Source organism: Eulemur rufifrons, chromosome 1 (assembly GCF_041146395.1).
Source record: "Eulemur rufifrons isolate Redbay chromosome 1, OSU_ERuf_1, whole genome shotgun sequence".
Classification (NCBI taxonomy): Eukaryota; Metazoa; Chordata; class Mammalia; order Primates; family Lemuridae; genus Eulemur; species Eulemur rufifrons.
Window position 1 is genome coordinate 1,817,751 of NC_090983.1, and position 23,992 is coordinate 1,841,742.

At 55.8% G+C, this 23,992-nt stretch overlaps 1 protein-coding gene across 2 annotated transcripts in view; it reads left to right on the forward strand.

Moving 5' to 3' along the window:
* The first annotated feature begins 3,475 nt into the window (after positions 1-3,475).
* HDAC4 (histone deacetylase 4) overlaps positions 3,476-23,992 on the forward strand; it is a 256,247-nt gene continuing 235,730 nt past the window's right edge. For both annotated transcript variants that reach the window (XM_069465509.1, XM_069465519.1), the window contains exon 1: positions 3,476-3,496. The gene's annotated coding sequence lies outside the window, so the exon portion shown is untranslated. The remainder of the gene's footprint in view (positions 3,497-23,992) is intronic.

The following is a 23,992-nucleotide window of genomic DNA, read 5'->3' on the forward strand; positions in this document are numbered from 1 at the left end:
AAAAAACCGAGGTGAGCAAAAAGAAAGCAATAATTTCTCATTTTCAAATAGAAGATGCTCTGGGAACATTCTAACGTACATCTTTTCTCATCTTTTTTGTGTCTATGAATGTTTTCATTTGTAAAAATTACAACACATCGTAATGATGTTTTGCAATCCTTTTCCTTGAAACTATAAAGTGAATTTCTTTCCATGATTTAAAATCCCCTATTTTTGGGGAAAAAAAAATATATATACACACATATATATATTCATTCCAACCAACCATTGTTTCTGTGAACCTTTTAGCTAAATGTTTACCAACATCCATATTTATTTATTTGAATGACGTTCTAGAATTGTAATCACTAGGTAAAAGAATATGCAAAATTTTAAGGTTTTAAGTGTGTAAAAGTTTCTATAGCTTCTGTCTAAAACACGATATTAGTGTTTATTTCTTCACCTTTGCTTTTATCAAGTAGATAAAGCCTTGTGCTTCTCCCATTACTAGGGGAGAAAACATTCCGTGGTATTTACTGAGTATTTCTTCTCCTCTATTTGATTTTCCTTGTCCTACTTGCCTACGAAGGAGCTCAGCTGTCATGACACATGACGCAAACACGTCCCCACTCTTTTGTAGCTGACATCCCTTACGGATGATGTTTTCCACATTCATCCGTCTGTAACAGCTCATTCTTTTTCATTGCTGAGTAATAGTCCCTTGTATCTCACAATTGGGGTTTATCCATTTTCCTGGTGATTGTACCCCAAATTTTAATTGGAATATTGATAAATTACCAACATTTCCCTTTATGATTGTTGATGGTATTCTTTCTATTCCATAACCCTATAGAAATGTCCATTTTTTCCTTAGTACTTCTTTATCTCACTTACTCAACTTTATTCTTTTCTTTCCAAATGATTAGCAGGTATCCTACCACATTGTTTTCCCACTGACTTGAAAAGCTACTTTTACTATGTTTTAAATTCCTAGAGGAGTGATATTAAAAATAGCCGGCAAGTGCTAACGCACAGGCGCTCACCAGCCTGGAAGGCGGCCCACCGCCAGCAGCTGGAACAGACTGGGCACACCCGGCTGGGTGTTAGCCTGCACTTCTCACATTTGCCGGGGGCTGTATCTTTACTTTCTATTATTTTCCATCCATCTAGGTTAGTATCACATTTTCATTACAGAGCCCAGATAATAGATGTTTTCTGGGAGCACAGTTTCTCCCTCATTCCTCTACTTTTTGACTGTTCTCAAATCTTATTCTTCCAGATGAACTATTCAATGATGTTCTCAACCTGCAAGAAGTTCTATTGGGACTTAATGCTACATTTATATATTTAAAATGTTCTTTTAGTAATGTGATTGGGGATAGCTCATCATGTTTTCTAATGCATATAAAGTGTTTAGTACAATGCCTACCACATATTAAATGCTCGGTAAATATTAATAATTGAATGTTGATAGTCTACTTGAAAGTTACTGTTTTTGTATAATTGGCAACCCTGCTGAACTGCTAATTCTTGATTTTATTTTTCTCTTTGGGGCTGTCTTCGTTATTGATCTAAAGATTGGTTTCTTTTTTGACACTGGGAATGCTCAGATTCGTCCTCTTTGAGTTTAGGACTCTGTCAAATGCCCTGCATGTGAAGCCCCAAGTGGACGCTCCCCGGCGTCTGTCCTCACCTTCGCCTCGGACGCAGCTCTAGCGCAGAGACCGGCCCTTCACCCTACGGTGAGAGCTCTTCTCACTGGCTGCGGACAGAAGCCGCAGAGCCTAACGATGGACACACGCGCCCAGGCCCTCAGGTGTCTCTCGTCCAGAAAAGGGAGGTGAGGTCCCTGGCATCTGCCGTTGTCTCCCTCTCCTGCAGGGACTTTCAGAACTCCAGGTGACGTCCACCTGGCACACAGCAATGGGACTACTCATGCCTTTGAATGGACATCTACCTCCTAAATTAATTCCTAGGATTATATCCCAGAACTCTTTCACGAGATGGTTTGCTCAGGCACGTCTCTCATTTTGCACTTGTAAAATTAATTGTAGTAGACTTATATGCAGGTTTTTATAGTTTCTCCTGATTATTGCACGTTTTAAACGACCCGGTCAAGTAATTTTGAACCTTGGTTTTTATCTTCTAAATGGCAGCTACTGATCTCGCTTCGTTTTATACGAGAACTTGGAAGTGCCGGTTTCCGCCAGCAGCCAGGTCAGCAGCACTCCGCACCGCGGCGCTTTCCCCAGACGTCTCCGTCTCGCGTTTTAAATCCTGCAGGTCACCGCTCCTTTGCTTCAAGGTTCAGCTCTCCTGGGGTCAGCATTCCTCACAGTCACCGACACGTCATAATCGTTACTTTTGGAGATATTTAAGATAATGTAAAATTGCACATTTTCACTTCACAAACTGAGTATTTAGGCAAGAGCCACTGCTGGAGAGCAGCCGCCCCTCGGAGGGACGGAGCGCGGGCTCCGCTGACGGGCGTCTCGGCCGGCACCCGGCCGTTCTCGGCCATCGGCATAGCCGTTCCCGTTCGGACGCTCAGAGCCCCCGCAGGAACCAGCCGCGCCCCCACCAAGACGAGCTGGACCCCCGCCCCAAAGACCCTGAGCTCCTCCGACACGCACGGCTGCGACCACCGCGCTAAGGCGCCGTTCCCGTTACCCCACGCCCGCCGGCCCCGACCCCCGAGCTCAGCAGCAGGCGCGACCACGGCCTCCCCAGTCCCGCAGCCCCAGGCCGCGTTCCCGCCGCGGGGCAGGGCGAGGCCGCTACGCTTGCGCACTCGCTCTCCCGGCCGCCCCTGCGTCCCTGGACGCACGCAGCACCACGTGACTCACTGCCAGTACCCAAGATGGAGGCTGCGACGAGGCCTGGCTGGTTCCCCACCTCAGCCCACGCCCCATTGTGTCCCCTCCGAGCGCGACTCAAGCGCGCAGGCACGCGGTGCTAGCCACTGGGCAGCTATGCCGGCTGTCCAGTGGGGCTGGTCTCGGCCGGATCTGTGTTTACAGCCACTACCCGTCCCGGCTTCCTGCGCTTTCTCAACCACGAAGCGCCCAGCGGCTGGCGCCCGGAGCGTTCTCTGGTACGCCTCGCCCCTTGGAATTGGCAGCTGCTGCAGCCAATGGGGTCCAGGACGTGTGCGGGAAGGCAGGCGGAGGTGGAGCGTCTCTGCCGCTCATAGGGCGTCTGGCACGGCGATTGGCCACCGCTGGGCGAGGGGAGGGCGCAGACGGGGCAGGGCGCAGGCCCCAGCGGACCAATGGAAGGACGGCCGGGCGCCCAAGGAGGGCGGGCGGGAGGCGGGGCCGAGCCGTAATTGACGAGCTCTTCACTAGAAACCAGGCGGGGGGGCGGGGCCCGCGAGGGGAGGTGACGCAAGGCCGCCGCGACCAATGGCAGGCGGGCCGCCGGCGAGGGGGCGAGGCCGGGGCGGCTGACGGGCGTCGGGAGCGGCCTATCGCCGTCCGGCTCTGCGCTGGAGGGGGGAGAAGCATCATGGTTCAACGTGGGTCAATTTTTTGTGAATGAGGAGGGGAGGTTGTGGGGCCGCCGCCGCGGAGCACCGTCCCCGCCGCCGCCCGAGCCCGAGCCCGCGCGCCCGCCCGCGCCGCCGCCGCGCCGCCTGCCAGCCTGGGCCCGGGCCGCGGCCGCGTCCCGCGTCGCCGCCGAGCCGAGCCGAGCCGAGCCGAGCGCCGGCGGGTGGCGGCGCAGGCTGAGGAGATGCGGCGCGGAGCGCCCGAGCAGGGCTAGAGCGGCCGCCGCCGCCGCGGTAAGCGCAGCCCCGGCCCGGCCCGGCCCGCGGGCCATTGTCCGCCCGCCCCCGCCTGCCGCGGGCCCGGGCCCGGCAGGTGGACGCCGCGCGGTCCACACCCGCGCGGCCGCGGGAGCCGGGGGAGGCGGGGGCGGCGCGGCCGGGCGCGACCGCTCGTCCGGGGCCGGCCCGCGCCTTCTGGACCTTTCGGCGCCGCCGGCCGCGCCTGTGGGGCGGGGGCGGGGCGGGGGCGCGCGGCGGGCAGGTGGGTCCGGCGCGGGGCGGGCGGGGCGGGGGCCGCGGGGCCGTTTATGTAACTTTGTCCGCGGCTGTGAGTTTGCAGAAACGTCCCCGCTGCGGGTGCGGGGTCCAGCGGGCCAGGGGCGCGGGCCGGGGGCTCCCGCGCGGCGGGAGCGCGCCGCGGAACTGCGAGCGAATCCCCCGGTGTTTACGTTGCGCGTGGAGTTGTGGGCGCCGCTGCGGCAGGAGACCGTGCGTACCGGTGGGAGGCCGGGGGGCGCCCCGTGTGCTCATTTAATGCACATCAGAAATGTGCAATAACTCGCGGCAGCTGATATGAGCGTTTTCTTTATTGCATGTTGTAAATTGACCTGCTGTGACACAATTTTCAAATAAAGCGTTGCAGAAATTAAACTTCAGTTATTTTAACACTAATGACTTTCTTAACTAAACCCTAATTGCATGGCTGCGAAGACCCACCTAATTGCTCGCCGCGAGCAGCTCCGCCTGCCCCCGAGAGGGAGCGCGGGGCCTGCGCGGGCACTTCCCTCCCGCGTGTCCCCGCCTGTCCCCGCTCAGGCTTCTGTTATTCCCACAAACCGCCTCAGCGTCAGGGCCTGGGAGCAAACCGCCGACAGCCCTGGCCCACCGCCGCCGGCGACCGGGATGCTGGCGGGTTTGCACCTTGACCTGCTTTCACTTTTTCTTTTGTAACGTGATCGCGGTCTCCTGGAGTTTTAATTGCTTCTGATGCTTCCGAGCATTATTTTGGGACTGTCCAGTGGAAGCTGCTGTGTGGTTTCAGAATCCAGCCAGGAAAGGTGGCAGCGGGAGGGAGAGGGAATTAAGACAACTCAGCTGCTCGTACACAGATATACACTACAGCAGTTACAAAGCAACAAAAGTTATTGCAGAATTTTGTGGTAACTATGGCAACACAATTACTCTATTATAATTGGAAATGCAAAATGCCACCCAGTTAGAAGTTTCATCAGGATGGAGTTCGGGATATCAAAAATATGTGAGATTTAATTTTTTTTCAGGTAGCTCCTGAGAGTTCTAAAATCTGTGTTCAGTTTTCTATTTTTAAAACTGATCGAGCTTTCCCAGATATTCTACTCCCAGGGATCTGTGGCATCTTTCTCCAGAACTCACATTTGTGTGGGAGGGAAGTATTTTCATGCCTTAAAAACACACACCCCGACACATTGTAAGACTTGTATGGCTTTCTGTGTTCTGGGCTTTGATTTTAAAGACCAAATCCCTTCCTAAAGAGAGCAGTAATCAGAGGAGAAGGAGACTTTCCTCGCAGGCAGATGTAACACTGCCCTCTTTAGGGTTAGTTCTTTCTCCTGCCAGGGGAGGTGGCAACAGGAAGGCCCCGGGGGGAGCCCTGGGCTGGGGGTGGGGCGCGGTGAAGATGACTGGACTACACACAGGCTGGGAGGCCTAGGGACCAAGGACAGATGTGGCCTAAGCAGCCCTGTGCCAGAGAGAATGTTCCGTGGTCAGCAGCTTCATAGCCATGTAAAATAAAAATCCCCAAGTGCCATGTTCTCAGAGGCCTTGGGGGCTGTTACCATAGCGAGATGGACAGGACAAGTGGGCACGCCTGCCCTGTGCGGCTCTAGCAGCCCATCTGGACTCTTCGTGGCCAGAAACCTGCTTTAGGTGGGTGCCCGGTGATGTTTATCAGGAGGACTCTAGTGCTGGAAGTTTCCACACATTGTGGGGTTGCTGCAGTTTAATTTCATTATAACTCTTTCCTTTTAACTGCTGCATATTTATGCCCAGTAATCGACGTCCATTTTCCAGCTTCATTGTGAGGTTTCAATGCAGCATGAATGGCTTTGAATTCCGATCCTTTGATGTTGGGGGTGGCACCAAAGAAAAGGCGACTTTGTGCTGCCTTAATTGCCGGAGCAGAAGAGACATTTCATCACTCCTGTAGGATCCGTCCGTGCTGCTTCCTATTGAAAACGGCTGGGCTTTCACAGCCCAGGAGCTGCCGTGAGCAACACATTAATACCCGATGCCGATGCCGGAGCGAGGGAGACGCAGGGATGAGAGAGAACGGCCGCTGCCGGCAGGCTGTGGCCGGGCGTTCGGTCCGCTGATCAGGATTGATGACAGTAGCTGGGGACTGGGGAGATGAAGGGGCCAGCCTCCCTGTCAGCGTCGGGTTGTGAAGCCGGGACTGAGCCCCCACCCCACGGTGTGCAGCCCCCAGTCTGTCCTGGGATCGGGGCTCAGGAAAGATGGATTTTGGAGAGCGTTTGTTTTGATCTTGGGTGGTCAGCAGACAGTGTGGTGTGTAGCGGTCTTGGGTTTTGGCCTTGACGTTAGAGGAAGGTACAGCACTTGCTGGTTCAAGTCAAGATGAGGCTGCTCTGTCAGAAGTGATGCTGCTTTTGGACAGACCTTAGCTCATTTTTATAGAGCCTTTCTTCTGGGAACAAGTGCCACTGAACCGAGGTCAGTTCAGCTCTCTTCGTACAGTCAGCTTTCTTCTCCTGGGCTCGTGTGAGTGGGCAGGGGGACCTGTTCAAGGGTGGGACGTGGGCCGTGGCCTCCCTGGCACACCTCCTGCTCACTTCCTGGGAGGAAGGCCCAGGGTCCTACACAGATGGCTTCCACTGTGTGACGGGGACATAGGTCCTACACAGATGGCTTCCTCCGTGTGACGGGGACATAGGACGTCTTTCCTGGAACAAGGAGATGCTACCACTAGTAACTGCAACACGAGCCAGTAGCTAACCTGTCGTGAGCACCTGCTTGGGGCCGTGTGCTGTTTTAAGCGCTTGCCATAGTGGTCTCCCCACAGCCCTTGAAGGTCGGTGCTGCCTGCACTGGAGGAACCTGGGATAGAAATGAAAATGGAGCATCGCGACCCCTTGCTGTCAGTCCCGGGGCTGTTCCTCTCTCTTCCATGTCTGTGCTTCTGGGCCGGTGATGGCCTTGAAGTTGAAGTTCATCACGTTGAGGTGCTTGGGAGAGCACAGCCTCTTTGAGAAGACGGCAGCTGGGAACGCCCTGTGGGCTCAGTGCTGCTAGACTTTCCAGTGTTGTGTTAACTGTCCCTGGAGCCACCGTGGTTAACCCGTGTTTTGTAGGGTCTAGGAAGTAATTCTGGCTGTCTCACGTTAAGTGTGTGGCACTGTAGAACCAGAGGACATCTTAACAGTCGTTGTGGCTGGTGGTTGTAGCATCCTATCCTGTTCTTGATTCTTCTCCTGAGAAGCCCCGGGCAAATGGCGGGGGTGGGAGGCAGCTGGTGCTCCGACCCTCTCACCAGAGCCTGGCCTTACTGCTTAGCCTGTGTGTTACCTTGGAAGATTTTATTGGAACAAAGCATTTGAGGTCCAAATATATTGAAAAACTGCTGAGTTAATCTATTCTTATTATAACACCAAGTCAGAAACCTTAAGAGAAAATATTGAAGATTTAGCAGTATAAAAATTAAAAAAATTTTTTTTGACAAAATAGGCGAGGTTAAGAGACAATGAGAGAAAAAGTATACAACATATTATGCCTATGTGAGCTTAATAGTCAATATGTAAAAAGCTTTTACAAACCAATAAGAAAAGGATGAGCATCTCTATTGCAAGATGAGCAAAGCACATAAATATGTAAATCGCTGTGGCTAATAAAAAAAAGACTTAGCGGTACTAATAAATTCAGTTTGAGGGAGATTCCATTTATGCCCAGAATATTAGTAAGTTTGATAACACCCATTGCTGCTGCTGATAATTCCTATCATACAGGGTCTTTGCAAAGTTTTTCTTTGCAAAAATTTTTCTTTGGGGCCATGGTGTTTTATTACAAAACTAGAATAAAAACTTTGAAAACAAAACAATACTTTCTAATTTAATGAAAAATTCATTTTTTTTTTATTGTTTTCTGTGTGTGAGTTATATGCAACTTGAAAAATAGTTCTCTTGGCTGCCAAGGTAAAGAGTTCACATGCTTCACATGGTCCCTGACTCAAAACTAGTGTGAGTTAAATAGAACTCACACGGCAGTTAATGTGCTAAGTAAGTTAGTACATGAAAATTGCTTAGAATAGGGCTTGGCACACAATAAGCACTATATGTAAGTGTTGACTGTTATTTATTATTTGCTCTATGAAGAGACCAATATGTGGTATTATATAAAATATAGTAATTTAAGCACTGAATTGATCTCTAGAAAAGTTTTATGTGTCAAAATTTTAAATGGTCCTTCCCCTTGTCTCAGCAATTCTGCATTTTGAGATTTGCTCTAAGGAAAGACTATAGTAAATGCACGGATCTCCAGATATGTACAGGCTGTTATGGAGACATTATTGGTACAAGCTATGCTTGTTAAATACTCTTTGGTGTTTCCGTCCCGTGGACTCAGCAGTGCCCAGGCAGGGTGTGCAGGGCAGGAGAACAGAGTGGGTCCAGAGCAGTCCCCAGCTGATTCCTTCTGGTTTGAGTACACTGGTCGCTAGGGCAATAGTGGTGGCCTTGGGGTGTCAGGGAAACAGAACGTAAGGGACTTTCATCGTCTTTTTATCCATGTTGGTATTGTATGAATTTTTGCAATAAGCATGTATTACTTTTAAAGTAATAATTTAAAGAAAGTCGGTATTTCTATTGGAAAAAAATACTTCTCCAGTCTTCGGGAAGTTGATAATGTGCTTTGTTTCTCTGACTCACTCGTAAGCTCTCTGAGGTGGGGACTGGCCCTCTGGGTCTGGGCCTGCTCTGGTCCAGTCCATCTGCAAACAGTGTCCTGAGTGGTCTCTACTGAGAGCAGATTTGTACCTTCCATTCACTTGCTGGAAACCCTGTCATGACTTCTCCTTGTTCTTAGGCTTCTAAGGCCTCAGGGACCCTGGAAGACCTTCCTAATCCTGGCCTCTGTTTTACCAGCCTCACCTGGTAGCACTTGCCCCATTTGCTGGGCTTCAGCCGGCTCCTGCTTTGCTTCCCAGCTCTCAGCCCCTTTTGGCCCCAGGGCCTTTGCACACACTGTTCCCTTTTCTTGGAACTCCCTCCCTTGACCCCCTCCCTTCCCTAGCCCCTCAATTCATGCTCATCTTCTCAGTCTTTGGTCCCCTGTTAAACTCAGCCTAACATTCTTTCTGTGCCTTTCTAATGGGATCCAATTGTGCAATTTCACTAGCTCATTGTGACATTAGTTGTTCCGTGTCATCTATTTTACTAGCTGAGAGCTTCATGAGGTCAAGGAGCCCTGAGAGCCTGGTGTCTGCTTTGTACCCAGTGCTTGGCAGTGTAGATGCTCCATGAAAGAATGAACGAGCAGCTGAATGAATGGCACAGTGTAGGTGCTGGGTGGCTGGGTGGGATGACCCTAGGCGGGAGAGACCTGGTCCTGGGAGAGACCTGGTGAGGACCTGCCTCTGGCCTGCGGGCACCTCTGTGGGGTTTCTGCCTTGCTCTGTAATTGCCTGTTTCCTGACCACACCCCTTCCCCAATCTGGGAACGTCTTGGTCCTGATTTTGGAGATTACATGCTTTTAAGGAGATGCCATAAATGTAAGTAAAGTGGATGCTATGGTGCAGCAAGCAAGGAGCGGGAAAAAGGCCCTAAGCACAGCTGTCAGGTGGCACATGGGTGGCTGTGGCGGGGCCAGGGCAAGTGCACACTGGCCGGGCCTCCGTGTGCAAGTGGCGGCCGCTGCTTTGCTTTTTTTTTTTTTTTTTTTTTTTAAAGGAATTTCTTCCCTGTTTGTTTTAAATTGGAATTAATGACATTATTTAATCACTGCTTGTTTGACTTCATAATTTTAATACGATGCCTTAATATTACTGTGTATACAAACATTTTGGAATCTGCCCTGTTTGAAAACGTGACTGTTGGGCTTTGTCACTTTACTGTTGTTTATGAAGTACTCTGTGTGTGTGAGTCAAGCGCTTTTGTTGGATTGATGTTTAAGCTTGAAACAATAAATCAGTTCTTAGGACCTGAAAGCCTGAACCAGCATTCCAAGTGGGAGTGTTGCTCAGACGGTGATGGGATTGCGTTTTCCCTTGGGAACGGCCGGCGTCTGGCTTACGTGTTGCTATTTGCTGGAGCGGTTCTTTTTTAAACTGAGGAAGAGGTTTTTGTGATTCCCTCCCACTGGCCTCTCTTTGGTGGTGAGGTAGGGGGTCCTTGGGGTCCCTGTTTCCCAAATATTTCTAACTGATCAGTTACTATTTTGCAAATACTAATTCTGCACCCAAGCCCAAATACTACGTGTCCATGAGATGCAACTCAGTTAAACCCCTTCTCTGTGCCAGACGCAGTGACAGGCCCCATGTCCCCAGGCTCAATCAGGAAGACCTGGCCTCTGCCCGTAAGAGGCTTAGGTGTTGGTGGGGACAGAGGAGGAGGAGGAGACCCGCACACACAGGTGCACACGGGCTGCCACCCAGAGAAACAGGGCCGTGGGAGTCACGGAGCACTGCGGGGCAGCAGCCAGGCCCAGATGAAGGGGAGGAAGAGGAGGCGGGGAGGGTACTGGGGATGGGTGTGGTCCTTTCTAGCCAGAGCTCGAGTTGTGGGGCCTCAGCAGGGTAGAAAGGCTACCTGTGGCCAGATGGTAGCCCAGCTCCAGGACTAGAGTGCGTGAGCCGGGGGTGGGCTGACTGTGCAGTCTTCTTGCATTTAATTGATGTTTTGAATTCACTTCCTGTTCTTTCTGTTTGGTGTGTTGGTGTCTTGTTCCAGTTGGGTGATGCGCTTGATCTCTCTTGGTCTACCTTGGTTGAGGCGGCCCATTCTGGCACGTCCCAGGGAGGCCCCACTGGCCCCTGTGGTGTGCCCAGGCCTTCCCCTGGTGCGTGCTTGGATTGTGGCGCTGTCACGGAGGGCCCTGCCTGAAGACCAAGGGCAGCTCCAAAAACAAGGGCCAGGAGGTGGCTCGCCTCCCAGGTGGTTCCAGGGCCGCCGGCTCTGAGCCTGGGCTATGCGTCCTGCAGGGAGATGGCTGTTTCTTTCCTCCCTCCCTTCAACCATTGCTGGGGGAGCCTCCTTCTTGCCTAGGTCTGGGACTCCTTAGAGGAGCTGTTCAGGACCGCAGCTCACGGGGAGCCAGCACAGAAACGTCCTGGAAGGGACCCGAGCCAGCCTCTCCCGGGAGCCCAGCGGCCAGGCTGAGACCTCGGTGCCTTTGCAGGGGCCTTTGCCGCTGGCACCGTGGCGTTTGGGTAGCGCAGCAGGAAGACGGGCCCCTGCAGGTCTGCACGGCGTGGCCAAGGGCACCTGGGTCCGGGTCTTCCCTGAGGCCTGGGGCTCCTGGAGCTGACCGTTGAGGACTTGCCCACCCTTGGGTCTCAGGTTCAAGCCACGTTAGGGCTAATGGGTTAGAACGTTCTAGTGAGTCTGATCCCCACTCCAGCTCTGGGGGCTACAGAGTCATCCTCTGGGGCCTGCGGGCCCACGTTAGTGAATGCTCCCAGCGTAACCCTGCTCACGGGGTGGGGATGGCTCTGCCTCTTTGACCTTTAGACCTTTAAAAGGAGCCATAAAGAAAACGGTTGGGAAGTGCTTTGGTGGATTAAAACTCTCTCCGCTATAAAATTTATGTAAGATTTTTCACTGAAAAGATCATAATAGGTGGTCACAGTCCCCGTTCTGTGAAAACCACTTGTTTGCCGGCACAAGGGCTACGTGTTGTAATTCTGTCCGTTGGCTCTCCAGGCTAGAGGACACTTTAAAGAAACGTCACTGGGGCACTTAAGCTCTTACTTTTGTCTCCTTGCAGTGCCTTCTCCGAGCATGTCATCTTCCTTTGCCTTTTGTCACCCGGCACACTTTGCAGCAGCCAAAGCGTACGCCCAGCTGTCGGCTGGAGCAACAGCTACGGGCAAAACGTCTCTCTCGCTCCCACCGTCAGCCCAGTGGCAGCGTGGCTGGTCCCTCCCGCCTCCTGCACGGCTGGCAGTGGCCACTGCCTCTTATGGTTGGCAGCGTCCCTGGTGGGATTGGGCCCTGGTAGAGGAGCATCCCGCCCACCTACCGAAGCTGTTGGGAAAGTTGACCGTTGGGGATTGGAGTTAACAGCAGCAATGTCAAATGCTGCCCTAAGTCCTTCCCTGGAGAAGAGTGTCTTTCTGACAAAATGGAGATTTTCCATCCAGTTGCGGGCTGGTCTTGACGGAGTTACTATCTGAGAGTTCTTTAGGTTAAGTGGGCAGAGCTCAGAGCAGGAGGCTGCGGTAGGGCTCTTCTCTCTCACGGGTGGTCTCGTGGTGGGTGTGGGGCAAAGGGTCTCATTTGTGGACGTGCTGAATTCGCTCCCCCAGGTACCGATGTGCCTACAGTGCATGAGAGTGGCTCTGCAGGTGTGGACGGCTCTGTTTTCCATGGCTCTGGGGTTGAGGATAAACATGGGTTTAGAGCAAGACCTGGGTTGAAACCCCAGCTTCACCACCGGGACTCGTTGCCTCGGTGACTTGAGTGTCCTCGTCTGTAGGACGGGAGGAAGGCGGGGAGGCTGAACGGAGCGTCTGTGTCCAGCTAAGGCTCGGCGCTCGTTCTCCTCTTCCTCCTCTCCCCGCCCCGCCGCGCACCGCTCGCCACTGTCTGCACGGGCAGGTCTCTGGCAGGAATGGGAAGCAGAGCGTGTTCTCTGCAGGGCGTGCTGGTAGCTGGGCCTTCGACACAGCTGCAGCACTTCCTGTGGCCCCCGCACAGCTCAGGGCATCTCTGCATCCGCTGCAGTTGTGGGGAGCGTCTCCCTGAGGACCTTAGTCCCGTTTGAGAGCAAGCTCTTGTCTGTCTTTGTCCTGCAGGGATGGATGTAGCTTGCAGAGATCGGGTTCTCGAATGCTCCGAAGAACACTGTTCCGCGTCACACAGAGCCCTGGCGGCTCCCAGGTGCTGCTGTCATGACAAGCATCTGAAGGCCCAGTGTCTCCACCCAGCAGAGCGGGCCTGGGCGATGGTGCCTGGGCTGCCCGGGCGTGTCTGGGTTGCACCTTGGCCTTGCTGCGGTGCGATTTGTACCAAGGTCAGTAATGTTGAGGTACCTGGTCCCAAGGATGACCCTGGAAGTGGACTCGTGGACATTTCATGCTAGGACTTGGCTGTCCACATGCTTCCTGTGTTCTGGAAAAGGGAGTTGTCTGGGTCAGTGCAGTTATATGTTGCAAACCTGGTTACAGAAGTCCAGGTTTCCCCGTTCCCCGCCCCCCCGCCCCCCGGGTTGTTTCTCTCCCTCCTGCCCTGCTTCTGATCTGCATGAGCAGGGAGCCCGAGGGACAGTGTGTCCCTTGCCCGTGGTCGGAAGGCCGCTGGGCACGGCAGCAGGGGCTCGAGGGAAGCTGTGTGGCTGGGAGCTCAGGTTCTGGGGGTCGGCAGGCACATGGCAGCGCTGGTGGCGTGGCGAGGGGCAGTGCCTCTGTGGAGGTCGGGGAAGGACGGGGAGGCAGGAGGGGGAGGCTGGGGCTTTGTGGTGCCCCTGTGGGCACAGCGCCTCCACGGTGGAGCCTGGGGCAGGTGTGCAGGGCAGTTGACCGTGTTACAGGACCGGGCAGCCTCTGGTGTGTGGAGGAGCATGGAGACGGGGACCAGACGATGTTCCTGGGGTGGTGGGTGGCTCTGAGTGTTGAGCAGGGAGATATTTCTTGTAGCTCTCCGTCAGGGAGGGTCTCTGCGTCAGGGAGGGTCTCTGCGTCAGGGAGGGTCTCTCTGTCAGGGAGGGTCTCTCCACGGCAGGCACAGAGGGCACTGTGGCCTCGGGATTGACTGGCTCGCTTTCCCGGAAAGTGCAGGTGCTTCATCCAGCTCCTCCACAGTGTCACCCAGGGCTTGTCACCTGCCCATGGCTCCTGCCATGGATGCGCTGTGCCCACAGGGGCACTACAGAGCCGCAGCCTCCCCCTCCTGCCTCCCCATCCTTCCCTGACCTCCACAGTGCCTGCCCTGTGTCGGGAGAGTCAGCTTCGTGGGCCACAGGGGCCCTGCCAGCTGCTCCCGGGGCTGCACACCTGCTCGTGCACACCCAGCGGGAAAGAGAGCACCTTTGCCCCAGCAAAGCCTTGGATTCACTCTGCTTGGTCTGGCTGCAGTTACGTGTCACTGCGACCAGGGTACAGAGCCCCTGAGTGGCTCAGCCTGGGTGCTGGGCTTGCCTCCTCTGGAAGCTGGCCGCAGAGTCGGCCTCCCTGGTGTGGGAATCGCTGGTGTCAGGAAGGAAGGGAAGGGACACACGCAGTGGAGGGAAGCTCGGCAGAGCTCCCTGTGCCTCACGGAGCCAGAGCAGTTCCAGCACAGCCTGGCGAGCGAGCGCGGCGTGTGCAGAGTCCCATGGGAAGGGAAGTGCGGGGGGCCCAGCAAAGCCTGCAGGGGAGGGAGGGCCTCGACCAGGACTGGTGTACCCCAGCCTCTTGTGTCTCTTCCTCTTCTGGGCAAACGCTGGCTCCTGGAAGTCAGGGGCACGGGGCCAGCATGGCCACTTGAAAGGTGGACAGAGGTAGTTGAGGCTCATCAGGGAGGTCTCTGGTCTCCTTCTGCTGGTGGACTGGCTGGGTGCAGGTGACCTCCTGGAGGAGTGTGGGGCCCTTGGATAGGGATGGGGGGCCCCAAGTAGGAGGCTGTGTGGCACAGTCCCTGTTGGCTGCAGCCCAGGGACATGGAGGTGCAGGGCTGGGGTTCTGACCGTGCAGGATGGTGGAAGATGCACAAGGGCCACAGCTGCCCAGGGGAGACCCAGAGGCCAGTGCTTCCGGCTGCCTAGTCCCACTGTCCCCCGGGCCAGCTCCCACGTCACCCAGAGGCCCAAGCACCGCTGGTCATCTGGATGCTCTGGAGGAGGGTGGAGCACATGTTGGCTCTCCTGCCCCGTGCAGAGTTGGGTGGGTGCTGAAGGTGTCCTGAGAGGCCGGAGGGTGAACATGGCCCAGGCCAGGACAGTTCCAGAAGCCCACTGATCACACTGCCCTCCCTGTGGGCGAGGGGTGCATTGGGAGGAATGTGCTTTGGGATCAGACAGGGCTCCAGTGCGTGGAGGGCCACAGCGGTCGTCTTCCCAGCCTCCCTTGCCCCAGTCTGCCCGTCTGCACGGTGGACGTGAGGATCTGACCTGACTGGTGTCAGATCGGGAAAGACAAAGAGGCCGATGGCCCAGCAGCCCCCCACCCCAGAGCATGGGACGAACACGCGCCACCGTCGCCTGCCTTCCGTTTGGGGAGGACCCCCGCCCAGCCGCGTCCTGCTCTGTTTCTGTAGTGGGCGTCTGCGTGTGCTGGGCACTGTGCCCCTGTGACCTGTCTGTCCTCTGCAGCCCTGTGGCTCGGGCACCTTCCTGCCGTCTGGAGGCCGAGGAAGCTGGAGTCCCAGCGTGAGCAGCTCGGTGGCAGGTCGTGGGTCTGCGCTGGCAGCTGCTTCTGAGCCGGCGCCTTCGCCCTCCTGGCGGCAGTTGGCACAGAACTGTCTCCCCCAGGTGGGGAGCGCAGGCTCGCCCGGGGCTCACCGCTGAGTTGAAAAAGCAGAGTGAGGAGGGGCTCGGCCTGGCTGTGCTTCCTGGTGCAGCCACGTTCGAGCTGCGCCCGGGGACAATCACCCAGCCCCTCCCAGCCCCGGGTTTCTGTCCTGCACAGTCAGAGTAGCGGTACCCCTGCCCCGGCTGAGTCTGGGGCCAAGTGTAACGTCCCCGAGAGCTGGGGGCACAGGTGTGTGCTCGAGGAGCGGCAGCAGCTCTCACAGTTGCGGAGTGCCGTGCCTTGTCGTGTCTCCAGGTGCGGAAGGTGTCCCGGCCAGGGGACAGGCAGACAACCTCAGACTCGCACACCTGGCAGGAGGCTTCCCTGGGCTGGGGGGGCTTTCACTGAAGCGGGAGGCGGGAGGCTCTGCTGGGCGTTGTGTGGTGGAGGCTGGCCCTGTGGTCCTGGCCAGGCGGGGCACACCTGAACGGTCTGAGGACCGGCCGACTGCCGGGAGACTGAGGCAGGAGGTGGCTCCTGCTGGCCTGGGGGGCAGGGAGATGTGGTCCCTCGCTAGCCCCGGCTGTGGCCACGCTGGTCCTTGTGGGCCTGGCAGCTGCTTCACTGGGTGACCTCATCCCGGCCGTTTGTTAGCAGTCCCCACCCCTCCCATCTGCAGCTCCCACGTAAGTTCCTGAAGTACAGCCCCCGCCATGCTCATGTAGACGTGCACACACGTGCACAGACACGCACACGCACACGCACACTAGAGCCGGGGTGTGGAGTGGATGCGTGGCTCCCCTGCTGTGGCTCCTGGCAGACTGAGCCAGGCAGCGACCCGCCGCTGCTCACCCACTGCTTCAGGAGGTGCGGTGGGGTTTCCAGAACAGGGTGCGTCTGATGCCAGTTGGGGGAACGGAAGCCTCCCCCAGGGAGTGCAGTTCTCACGCAGGTCCTCCTCTCTACGCGAAGACAGCGTGTTTTAACCCTTAGGAGTCGCGCTTTCTCCAGCCAGAGTCCGAGGTGCTCAGGGCGGCCTTTCACCAGTGCACGTTCTCAGTGTCCCCTCAAAGGGCCTGGGCTCGGGGGCCAGGTCGAGTGGGGCCGCCCTCCGTGGGCCCCGGGACCTGGTTCTTGCTCTTCTAGAGGCCAGCTGCTTCCTCATAGGACAGTCAAACCCTCACATCTAAAGCCGGTGCTTAAAGAGTTTCCTTAAGGCCTCAGCACCTCGGTTTCCCAGCGTTGTGCTCTTAAGTTCCAGGCGCAGACGTGGCCTGGAGGCTGGTCCCGAATGACCGGTGACGCTCCAAGGATGCCTGTGCCTGGAGGGCTCGAGCCTGTTGGTCCCTGCAGTCACCTGGGCCCCTGGGGCCCGCCCCCTCCCGGCCGCCCACCCTGGGTGCCCATAGAACTCACCCTTGGTGGATGATCCTCTTGGGAAGGTGGCTTTGAACTCTTGTCATGTGGTTCCTCCCGTGGCCAGGACACCCCGTTACCTGCCTCTGGGGACCCCTCCCTTGTCTTTGGTCTCCACTCGTTCTTGATGATCCTCTTACCCATTTTCAGTGTTTCAGCCTCTCGGCACCTGTGACCTTGCCCCCCTGCTGTGCGGCCGGCCAGCGGTGCTGTCAGGGCTTGGACTTAGTTGTCACTCTGAACCTCTCGGGTGTAGGCTTTGGACATGTTCCATTCGGGCCCTGGCCCTCGTCTTCCCCCTCTCACCCCGTGCTCTGTCAGCCTCTTCCTCCTCTCCCCTCCGGTCACGGCGTCCTGCCAAAGATCCTGTGACTCCCCACTGTCTAGAATAAAAGTCACATCCCTTCTCCCTCCCCTGCAGGGTCTTCCGGCTTTAGCCAGCCTCCTTCACCCAGAGTCCATCCGCGAGTCCTTGGGTCCGGCCACGTTGCCAGACCTGGTTTGGGGCATACCTGGGCTCTCCTGCCCTGGGCCTTTATCTGTTCCTGTCTCGGCCCCTGCTAGCAGCTTCCAGGGCAGAGCTGCCTCTTTGGCGGGCGGGACGCTCTCTTTTGATTCTGTAGCAACAAAGTCTAATCACAGCCTCCTTGGATTCCTGGCCGCTCAGCATGCTTCTTCCTTGGCCTTCTGTCCTCTTTGAGAGTTGTAGTGAGTCGTGGGTCTCTGAGTCCCGTTGTGTCTTGTCTTCCTTCTGAAGCCCCCAGGGGTGCGGCCCATGGAGTCCGGGCCGGCTGTCTGCGTGCTCCCGTCACATGGCTTTGCCCTGCGGGTGGGCTGTGCTGTGCTCGTGGAGTTGCACGGGCTCTTTTGCACAGGCAGTGAGTCGGCCTGGGGTTGAGACTTCAGAGGGAACAAACAGGTGGCCTCTGGGCACATGTTTCCGTACTTTCTCTCTCTGCCTTCCAGCCCCGGCCACCAGCGAGGCCAGGCTAGGGCAGAGCTTCCCCACTGCTGAGCTGGCCAGCGTGGTGGGCCGGGAGTCCCGTTTTCTGCAGTCCTCGGGGGTGCATAGGTATGGCTTGGAGTCCCCACCTGTGTTTCCCCTGCCAAGAGCAGTGTGAGAGTGTCGTCTCTGCAGGTGACAATGGGAATATGCTCGGGAGGCCATGGATGGGGGAAGCGGAGGGCGTGGGCCCCCCGGCCTGGAGTGGAGCGCTGTCTGAAGTGCCGTGCAGCGGTTTCCTCCCACGGCGGGCGGGCCTTGGGCCCCAGCCCACGGGTCCCGTGGAGACTGGCCACGAAGCAAAGGTGCCTGTGCTCAGCAGGGAGAATCGAGACCAGGAGGGATGGGAGGGGCCCTTTCTCGGAAGCTCAGCCCCTCCCGTCCGTGTGCATGAAGTGGCCGCCTTTCCACCTCCTGCTCCCGCTCACTGGCACCTTGCACCCACCCACTGCCGGGGCCCGGAGCACGAGAGGACCCCTGAGCTCCTCGGGCCCATTTCGATCATGACTTTCTGGTCCTTGTTCCCTGGGCTGATATATTCGGAAGTTTTATTTAGTCATTTTATTGTTAAAATATTATCTGTGTATGTATTTTAACACAGATTGGTATTCTAGAGGTGACAGTGGGGAGGGCGCCAGGAGTGCACAGTGCTGTGCCTTCGTCTGTCGAAACAAACCTTCCTTACGGTCTAGCGCCCGTTCCTCTGGGTGTAAGACGGTTTTCTTCTTCTTCTTTTTTTTTTTTTTTTTTGAGACAGGGTCTTGCTCTGTCACCCTGGCTAGAATGCAGTGGCGTTATCACAGCTCACTGCAACCTCAAACTCCTGGGTTCAAGCGATCCTCCTGCCTCAGCCTCCCAGAGTGCTGGGATTATAGGTGTGAGCCACCATGCCTGGACCGACAGTTTCATTTTTACCAAATGTTTCCCTGAGAGAGATCTACCAAACATGCTATTTTGCATATGACTTTAATACAGAGGAGGTGGGATATGGGCCGCCCTGAATGCCAGCCCCTCCGGGTGTTCTGCCTTTGCAGGGCAGGTTGCAGGATGCCCACGGGCTGCTCCCTCCTCCGTGTGGGGCTGCTCCTGGCCAAGTGAGAGTGAGCTCTCTCCTGTCACTCTGATCACTGACTGTCGCTGAGAGTACTCAGGTGGCGGTGTGTTTGCATGTTCCCCAGGGCTCTGCCCTGCCAAGGCCTCCGTTTCCGAGCTTTGCTGGGTGACTCGAGCTCTGTCTGTGTTGGCCCACCTGTTGCTGGGCCCAGGCTGTCCTGGCATTCCGTAGGATCGCACGGACTAGCTTCACCTGCCTGCAGTCTCACTTCCGCTTTCTACCATGGTTCTCATTTTTGTCATCTCTGGGGCCGGCCCCCTGCCCCTTGCCACGTTCTGTGAGTCGGAGCAGAGGAATACGTTGCAAGTGACTGATCAGGACCTGTCTCAGCACCTGGGGTCTGGAAAACTAACTTTCTTTGTTGCTTCATCGTGGACTGGGCACTTGCCACAGATTTCTCTGATTCTCAGGGGAGCCCGGCTGGGAGGCACTTGCTCTGGCAGAGTGGTGAAGCCGGCCCCGCCCCTGCCCTGGTCCCTGCTTTCTTGCTCCTGCCCAAGCCCCTGTCCCCATCCCAGCCTGGCCCTGGCCCACCCGCACGCTGTGAGATCTGTTCTGCAAGCCCAGCTCAGTCTCCCGAAAGTCAGGGTGACGTCCTTCTCTTGGACTCCTAACTCATAGACACTGAAGTTTGCGCACAAGTCGTCAAAGCTCCAGGTTGAAGTTGGTGACTGACCAGGATCTGCTCAGTGGCAGTGCCCTTTATGGGAAGACACGGGGCTCGGAGCAGTGCCAGGGCCTCCCCGATGTTGAGGGGCATCGACGGGCCTGCAGGATGCTGGAGACTTCCTCCTCCTCCTCCTCCTGTGCTGCGCCGCTGGAGCCAGGGCAGGGGCGGCCACAGGAAATAGTACGGCTTCCTCGGCTCTGGGAGACTTGGGCCAAGGGAGCAAGGTCAGGGAACTGGACAGTCATATACAGTGACAGATACTAAACCAAACGTACCTACGACATGGATACATTGTTCGGTAGAATTGACATTTCACCTGAGTTTTTAGGTAAAGTATAAGCTGTTAAAGAAAGTGCCCACTCAGGGTTAGGCTGGCTTGGCCCCTCCCAAGGAAGCCTTCAGCCACTCACTCCTTTGTGGGGGGCTCTTGCAGGAGTCAGGGGGACCCTGCGCATGGGCCCACGTAGAGGGGAGAGCACCGGGGCTCCCAGGGCTCAGCCAGTCCCTGCGCTGTGGTGTCCAGGTCCCCACTGGGTGGTCCTGCTCGTTACATGATTAGAAAGGTATATAACGGAAATTGTGTAGCTGGTGTTGCCTAAGAGGGTTTTATTAAAGCATTTCCAGGATCATTAATATTAAGGGAACTAAATTGGAAGAATAGATCAGCAATACAAATAAGCAGTTACTGTAATTGGGAAAAATACTAATGATTTAATTTGCATATGTGGCAGAAGCATTTTTTATGACTGCCTTGATGATAAAAGACAGACTGAGTATCACAAATGCAAGCAAATAAAGAAATCCATTAATTCTCTTATTCATTCTTTTAAAAACTGGTATTCCCGGCTTTTACAGTGACAGTTTAATAATTAGGGTGCCTAATTTTAATCTGTTACGTGGGTGCGTGCCCTGCCTAGCTTGGGAAGTCGGCTCCTGTTGGTGTGATTCTAGCTGGAGTTGATTGCTGTGAGGAGCACGGGGATCGGGGCCTGGGGTGAGACACAGCCGGTCACCCGGTGGAGCTGGCTGTGACACGCATCACTGTCTGGCTTTGGGGGCAGAGCAGCCGGGGAGCTGCGTGCTGTGCTGAGTGAGCCAGTCCCGGCCTGTGCAGTGTGTGTGTGTCGGGTGGAGCCGGGGGTGGTGACCGGAGCCACTCAGGCTGGAGTGTGTTTGAGAGGTGCTCTCCCCCAGGCGACTTTGTTCCCCCAGGGGACATTCCCTCAGTGTCTAGGGATTGTTCTGGTTGTCACACTGGGGCATAGTGCTGGCATTTAGTGAGTTGAAGCCAGGTTTGCTGCTGAACACCCGGCGGTGCCCAGGACAGGCCCCACCACGAAGATTACTCGTTTCACAATGTCACAGTGCCGAGGGAGCCCTGTGTCCTGTGTCCTGAGTCCAGACACTGGCATTTCTTCTGGCATGAGAAGGAATTGACACTGTATCTGACCAAGATGGGTTTTGCTCCACTGTATAGTCATGTGACTCAAATAGTAATTTTGAAACCACTTGGGGACAAGTTGCAGACATCACTTGCCAGCTTGGTGGTGAGGAAGTGAAGTCAGCTTTCATGTGCAGCTTTGCATGTGAATAAAAGGTACCTTTTTCCTCTCCCTGTCCTTTCTTTTCGTTTCTCCATCTCTTTCGGATTTGGAAGGTGGGTTTCGAGTCCCCAGAATGTACATTTTCCTAGCTGGAGCGTGTCTTGCGTGCAGATGTAGTCAGAGATAACAAAGAGGCATGTTTGTGTTGTAGTGACTACATAAAAAGAAAGGATATTGCTGAATAGTAAATTGCATTTTTAGAATATGCTAGAACGAAGTGCCGGGAGTCATTTGTCTTCCGCTGCCGCTCTGCCGCGGCTGCGTGTTTTCATTGTAGTGACGGAGGCAGGCGGGAGGCAATGCCGCCCGGGTTCTGGGCTGTTCTTCGTCATCGCGGGCACGTGCACCACATGCTCAGGTGACAGCTCATTACCATAGCTATACTTCGAACGTCCTGGTGTGAGTCTGTGTGTGGGATGCTGTTGTTTTATTCACTGCCAGTCAGCTGTCAGCTGTCGGGACACGGACGTGTGTTTGCTTGTCACCTCTGGGGGTGCTGCCGGACAGTGACCTCAGATTGGCAGGACGTGGCCGCCGTGCGCCGGGCGTTTCCGAGAGTGTGTTCCTTCACGTCTGACGAGGGATTCGCAGGCGGCGGGGGACGGGTGGGCGGCGTGGCTCTGTGGAGTTGGGGACAAAGAGGGAAGGGACTCACGTGAATAAGCACTTTGGGCAGTTTATTAGATTTATGTGTGTATATCTGGCTTTTAAATTTTTAAAAAAATTTTAATTGTAAGAAACATAAAATTTACAGTCTTAACCATTTTTAAGTGTGCAGTTCAGGAGTGTTAAGTATATTCACGTGGTTGTGTAACCAGTCTCTGGAGCTTTTTCATCTTGCAAAAGTGAAACTATACACTCATTAAACAACTATTCTGTTAGAGTTTTTAAAGGCAGGTGGTTCTTAGAAAACGCAAGATTACTGTCAGTGCCATGGCGAACACAAACGTTTGCCAATTGTAAAGGGAAGGATGAGAAGAGACAGATGTTTATAAATACAGTAACTGTGTATATGCATATGTAAAATATGTGTGTGTATTATGTATTAACAATATATAGTAAATGTATATTTATGATGTGTATTTACATATGTATATATAATACGCATAATTTAATATATAAGACATGTTAGACATTAAATAATTGTATAGTAAATTAAATACATACATAAGTACGAGCGTGTGTGCCCACGTGCACGTTTGGGTGTTCGATTTACCAGAAACCCCTGGAGAACACGGCTGCGCAGGGCACCGCAGAGTCCCCGCATGCGCAGTGTCGTCCCCCGCATGCGCAGTGTCGTCGTTCGCACCGTGGGCTGGACCCCCGCACCCGACACACGTTCTCTTTCCCCGAATGCGTCGAGCCTGCGCTGCAGCCCCGACTCTGAGTCCTAGTCCCCCTTTTCCCGTGGACACCCCAGCCCAGGGAGCGTGGGTACCCCGGCCCACAGCAGGCCGGTCGCCCCCACCTCGTGCCGGCCGGAGCCCGCAGTCCGCTGCCTCGTCCCTGCGCGGTCACCGCACACAGGTCCTGGGTTCCTGGGCGTCGTTCTAGCCGTCCTTCCATGAGAACCGGGTCAGGCACCAGGATCTGCGAGTCCCGGCAGAGAGGCTGGGCGGGGGGAGCGTGGAGGAAGGGAGCTGACCCAGCCCGGGCCGAGGGCAGGCGAGGTGGACAGGCCCGGGGCGGGGGGCGTCAGGGCCCGCCTGGACCCGGTGCGGTGGCCTGGGGGCTGGGCGGACGCTGGGCCTGGCATGAGCCAAGGGCACCTTCTGGGCCTCCCAGCGGCTTGGGCTCCCGCTTTGGGCCGGAGGGAGGGGCGTGCGTGGGTCGGCCCCGGCGGAAGTCATCCGCGCGCTCCGGGAAGGACGCGCAGACTCTTTCGGAGCCCTCGCGGGGCTGCGCCCTGTGGGGGCACAAACACCGGCGCCCAAGGCCATTTGCACCCGGTGGCCTCCTGCAGTGTTGGACAGTCATACGCCGGGAGGAAGTCTGTCCCCGGGTAGGGGGTCGCCGGGTCTCCGTGCGGCCACACGAGGGGATGCTCCGGGAGGTGTTACTGGATGAGAAAAGTAAGATGCCGAGAAGTCTGTGTGACAAAACCTCATTTTTGTGAGGCAAACAGTAACCACCTGGTGTGAGTGTGTGTGCACGTGTGTGCATGTGTGTGCACGTGTGTGCGAAAGTGGAGAGCAGTGTGGACGGCTCCCACACGGAGGTTTCCTGTTGGGTGCCGGGCAGGGGGAGAGCAGGAGAGGACACCGCTGCTCTGGAGAGGGCGCGGTGTGCACTGCCCGCCGACGTAGGCTGTCCCTCCACGCCCAGTTGTGCGGAGACTCCGCAGAGGAGAGACGGGCCTGAGCTCCGGGCTTCCGGGGAAGGCCGGATGCAGGAAGTGGCGCCGAGTGGCAGAGCGTCGCGAGGGCCGGAGCGAAGCCCGTCTGTGAGTCCCGTCCCCGGAAGGACCTCATGGCCTCGGGCGGTGTGGCTGGGGAGAGGTGGCTTTCGTGCACCTTCGTGTGGGGGTGGCACTTGTGACAACAGCTGCTTTCGTGCTTGGAAGCGTGTCCCGAAGACTTGTCTCTTAAAGACTCGAGGGAGAAGAAGGGTCGGGTGGGAGGACCGGGGCGTGGGGCCCCTCAAAGGCCAATTTCCTCCGGGACACAGGCCCCGCCTGCTGCCGGGCTGCGCTCTGGTTCCGCAGCGGGGAGTCCCCAGCCCTCTGCCTGGGATGAGGAGGCCGGCGTAGGGCATTCCTGAGACCGACCGTCAGGGAGGCGTCCCTGCTGTCACAGCAGCCTGGG